Source organism: Mus pahari, chromosome 1 (assembly GCF_900095145.1).
Source record: "Mus pahari chromosome 1, PAHARI_EIJ_v1.1, whole genome shotgun sequence".
NCBI classification, from domain to species: Eukaryota; Metazoa; Chordata; class Mammalia; order Rodentia; family Muridae; genus Mus; species Mus pahari.
This window is the reverse complement of record NC_034590.1, coordinates 98,254,801-98,260,308: the sequence shown is the minus strand read 5'-3', so window position 1 is coordinate 98,260,308 and position 5,508 is coordinate 98,254,801. Positions and strand designations below refer to the sequence as shown.

General features: G+C 44.0%; 1 protein-coding gene across 2 annotated transcripts in view; it reads right to left on the bottom strand.

Annotated features, from left to right (window-relative positions):
- Positions 1-1,894: 1,894 nt before the first annotated feature.
- Sec23ip (SEC23 interacting protein) overlaps positions 1,895-5,508 on the bottom strand; it is a 44,309-nt gene continuing 40,695 nt past the window's right edge. For both annotated transcript variants that reach the window (XM_021199581.1, XM_029540710.1), the window contains exon 19: positions 1,895-2,250. The gene's annotated coding sequence lies outside the window, so the exon portion shown is untranslated. The remainder of the gene's footprint in view (positions 2,251-5,508) is intronic.

Below are 5,508 nucleotides of genomic sequence, written 5' to 3'. Positions count from 1 at the left end.
ACCAGGAATAGCCACTACAAGGACCTTATTCATTGGCCAGACTCTGAGGCTCAATGTAAACACTATGCTAATATCAAGACACAGAAACCATAGATGGGGCTAAGATGTATCGAAGCTGGTTCAGTGTTTGTCCAGTGTCATCGGGCCCTAGGTTTGATGATACTCAAGACTGTATAAACCAGGCATGGAGACACAAACCTGTAATCCCAGCATTTGGAAGAGGCAGGGGAATCAGAGGTTCAAGGTCACCCTCAAATACAAATCTAGGTTAAGGCCAGCCTGGACTACATGAGAAAATGTCTTGGGAAGGGGGAGGTAATAGTGATAGAAAAATATGTCTAATGACAAGCTCACCAAAACAGTCTGTTTTATGTTCCCCAACTATTGGGGTTCAGTGGCAACAAGGGGCATTCAGTGGCATGGACTGCTTGCTCCAAATGCCCCTTCCCTGCCCAAGATTCATAAGACAGAAGCAGAATGATACAACTCAAACTTGTTAAGTTGAAAAAGCTAAACAGGTTTTATTAAAATACACACCAAGAACTGCTATTTCCCCTTATTCTGACAGTATTGGAACTCATACGGAAGGAAGCTAAGTGAACAGTCAGTGTTCTGGTGTAGAGAAACGAAGGCCAAAGGGAACCAGAACCCACTGGGCTATGTGCCTCCCAGGCCAGGCAGGGAATTTACTGGAATAATAGGCATTTACTGTTGTGTCCTCAGGTAGACAAAGACATGACTGGAAACCGTTGCCTAGGAAGAAAGGAAGCTCTAAACCACTGGTTCTCAACTTTCCTAATCCTGCGGCCCTTTAATTTGGTTAGTACCCATGTTGTGGTGACACCCAATCATAAAGTTATTTTGTTGCTACTTCATAAATGCCATTTTCCTCCTGTTATGAATGGTAAAGAACGGTATTATCTGCTGTGCGCCCACTGTGAAGGGCCGCTCCACAGGCTGAGGACACTGCTCTAAATCTTCCTGTAGTAATTCCATCCGGTTATGAATTAACCACTGGAGGCTACAGGTTGACAAAGAAAAAGGGAGAGACAACAATTTGCAGCTTTAAAAAGAGAATCAATGTTATTGTTTTATTCACACCAGGTAGAACACATACACAAAAATGTGTATTATATGTTGCTTTCAAAAAAATTCCATGTTCCATGAGAACTATGTAAATGACATAAAATGTTCCTGCTATGTAACAAAAGGAGGAACTCAGCATCCCCAATGTCTGTTAGGAACTATTTAGAGACTGGGTTTATAGTTAACAAAAGGTGCTGCAGAGCAATCTTCAGGCAGCTCTGCATCCTCTCAAACACACCGGTGCCAAGTAAGGCTGAACCAACACAACAGGCCTTCCACTCTGCTTCTCACAGTATCGGACCTTAGGCATTGAGTACTGGCACAGAAAGCTCAACTCACTGTGAAAGCCTGTTCTTTGCTCAACTCCCAGGGGATGTGCACGTGCCAGGAGAGGTCAGATCATCACAAGAGTTCTGGAAAGGAAAAAGTGCTTCACTCCTGCAACTAGGCTCTCGGCGATGGTGTTCAGCTCCATAAAAGACATCAGCTTGGGAGGAGGAGGCCTTGTCACAAGCAGGAGCAACTCCACACCAGGGCAGCTCCAGCTCCGAGCAATTCACATTTAAAGGATAGCACAAGTTTCTTTTCTTTTTGTTTTTGAGATAGTCTCCTATGTAGTCCTGACTGTCCTGAAACTTGCTATATGGACCAAGCTGACCTCGAGCTCACAGAGATCCACCCGCCTTTGCTTCTTGAGTGCTAAGATTAAAGGCGTGTGACACCATGCCTAGCCTAAATTTCTTAAAAATCATGTTACTATAGTTTCACAAGAAGCCCAGATTTAAATAAAAATAACATATTGCATTAATACAAAGAAAAATATAAGTTTAATAGCCCATTGACAATAGTTTTAAGAAATAGAGATAACCATTTGCATGCTACAAATATCTGTTCATTAGGACACAATTTAGATAACTATATAACTATAAAGATCTGAGAATTTCCCACAACAACATTTTATGGTTGTAGTTTTTCTTCTACACTCTTCAAATATGGTACTGATTTTTTTTCAGCATCTTTCTGTTCTGTTTTAAAAACAAAACCCTACATCTGAGAAGTCCACGTTAGCAATTGTTGCTAAGTCACTTTTCTGTCATCCATCATAGATGCAAAGACGGATCAGCCACCAAGGTCTCTCAGCAGTGACACTCATGCTGGAACTTCCTGTGAAGACAAGAGAGTCTTCTTAAAACTCCTCAGTAAAGTTCACAAACCCTCAGCCTCACTAACCAACACTGCAAGCAACCGCCAGAGGCCAAACTTCAAGCACAAGTCTTCAGACACACACCTTCCAAAGGGCTGGGGTAGGCATGGGGGCTGTTGGGGAAGTGAGGGGCTTGTGCCAAAGACCAGTTCAGTGAGATGAAGAAGCACAACAAAGCTGGGTGTGGTGGTGCACACCTTTAATACCAGCCCTGGGCAGAAGCAGGCAGATATCTGAGTTCAAGACTAGCCAGATCTGCACAGTCTATACATCCAACAAAGTCCCTCCCTACTCCATACCTCCAGAAAAATGCAAAAATATCAAGAGGCAAGTGACTGGAAGAGCAGAGCAGAGCAGAGCTCACTAGTGATGGAAATATAACCAAAATGATGAGTCAACAATTTCTGGTGATTAATTGACAAAAATTCAAAAAAAGTAACAACTAGTGTTGACAAGGGGTCAGAAAAATTGGCAATTTACATAACATTCCATGTGAAAACTGAGGGGCCTCTCTCGAATGCTACTGAACCATACGACATCAGAGCTTTGAAATGTGTAATATTCTAGACTAACAGTACTTCTCAGGGATTTATCTCAAGTCAAAAACAGGCAAAAAAAAAATATATATATATAAAGCTACATGTCAAAATTATATATAATAGTGAAATTTGGGAAGACAAATAATCACCTAAGACTCAACAATGGAGGATAAATTAATAAATAAAACTATGAAATGCAAAGCAATAAACTTGTTCAAAAGGGCCATGAGATGGTTCAGAGTGGGTGAAGATACTCGCGACCCAATTTTACAACCTGAGTTCAAGTCCCAGGACCCCATGCTGTAAAGAAAGTCTACTCCAGCTGGCTGTCCTCTGGCTTCCACAGACACACCATGCATGGCACACACATACATCTAATATAAGCAATAAATGTTCATTTAAAAGCTGTAAAATAACTAAGTAAAATAGTCGAGCCATATGTATGTAAAATTCATTTATAAAGATACAAAAATTGTAAACAAGGCTAAGCGTGTAGCTTAGTGGCACAGTATACACAAGGCACTATGTTCAGTCGCTGGTCCTATAAATATGTCTATATAAATGTACACCCCAACACATACATGGATGTAGGCTGAAGTGGTAAAATCACATACTATCTGACATAACAAAGATAGGCTAGAAGACAGCAAACGAGATGAAATATATAAAGAGAGAAATGCTGGGGCATGCAGATAGATCAGCCACTAAAAGCATTTGCTGCTCTTGCAGAAAACCAGCAGTTCTAGTCCCGGCACCCAAGTCAGGCACTCACAACCACCTGTATTTCCAGCTACAGGGGATCCAACACCTTCGTCAGGCCTGTCAGCTCCTGCATGCAAGTGCACACACACACACACAAACACACGCACAGCACATATACATAAACATAAATCTAAAATAAATGTTTGAGAAAATTGCTCCCAAGCACGTGAGGTATTTGCTGAACAGTATGACAGCCCCACTGGACCCTGCCTGCCACAGGACACACCAGAGCCTCAGCAATCAATACTCCACACACACCATTCATGCTCTGTCCAGCAATTGCTACTCCACACACACCACTCTGTCCTCCATTGGAGGTTGATGTCTCAGGTGACCCCACTGCAGGGAGTCCACCCCCATCCTAGCACCAGCTCCCCACATCGCCCACACTTCCTTATTTTTTCCTATCTCACTTGCCTATCCCTGGTAAACACAAGCATTTGCTGACTCTCACCTTGCCCAGATAACAAGAGCATGGCCAGAAAAGCCAGGCCACTGTACCAAAATACTCAACTTCACATACCTGATCAAAATACCAGTGGGCATTCAAACCTGCAATAAAATGCAATCACACTGAGGGACACATCTGCTCTTCTCTCTCCAACTCTCCCAGCAGGCCCTTGCCTTATTCTCAGCAGTGACTTTCTCACGCACTTCAGAGAAGGCAGTGCCTTCTAAAGTCATCTTTATTGGGACCAGCATTGTCAACTACTGACCAAGAAAATAAAACCAACTCTCCATCACTCCCACCCAAAAATACCTGCTTCCTCTCTGTGCCCTGCCAGGAAAACATTACCATGTACCCAGCACTTCTCATCAAATCCCACAGGAGTCACCACAGCGACTTTGTCAAACCTCTTCCTCCACAGCAATCACCTCTCCCAGCCCTCTCCTGTGACCAGTCAACACTGGCCTTTTAAATCCCTCCCTCCCTCTTTGTTCCAATAATTGTCTACCCTCTACCCATGCAGGCTTCTGGAGTAAAAACTTTTGGCTACCTAGTTTTATGTCAAGTTGACACAAGCTAGAGTCATTTGGGAAGAGAGAACCTCAATGGAGAAAATCCAGATACACTGGCCAGTGGGCAAGCCTGTGGTGCATTTGGATTGATGATGATGTGGGCAAGCCTGTGGTGCATTTGGATTGATGATGACGTGGGAAGGACTGGCTGACTGTGGATGATGCCATCCCAAATAGGTTGTCCTGGGGTATATGAGAAAACAAACTAAGCAAGCCATGAGGAGTAAGCAGTGCTCCTCCGTGGCCTCCGCATCAGTTCCTGCCTGCATCCCTGGATGATAATGGATGCCGAGCTGTAAGAGGAAACAAACCCTTCCCTCCCCAAGCTGTTTTTGGCTATGGTGTTTTACAACAATAGAAACCCCAGTGAGACAAAAATGAGCTCAGGTTACCCTTCTTCTTAAAAGCCTCCGTGTCTTTATGATGCTTACAGCCAATGTCCTTGTAGTAAGAATGCTTGCTTCTGTCTCACCCCATCTCTGTCGCTCCAGCTACATACTCAGCTTTCTTTCCCTCAAACACAACAAGGCTGTTCCCATCTGGAACCTCTGCAGCAGCTTCCCCCCCAATATCTACATGTGCTCATCTTCTACCCAAAATTCAGCTCAAATACCATCTGCCCAATCTTCACCAATAAACAACCCCAGTCACCCTGACACTTCCAGTCACCCTGACACTTCCTGTATTACTTTCCTACCAAACCTGCCAATACTGGCATTTGCTAATGTCCTGGAGTACAGCTTTACCGCCACTCCCCACCCTATGGAAGGGGAAACAAGCCCCTTGAAAGTGAGGACACGGGCTGGTGAGATGGCTCAGTGGGTAAGAGCACCCGACTGCTCTTCCGAAGGTCCGGAGTTCAAATCCCAGCAACCACATGGTGGCTCACAACCACCC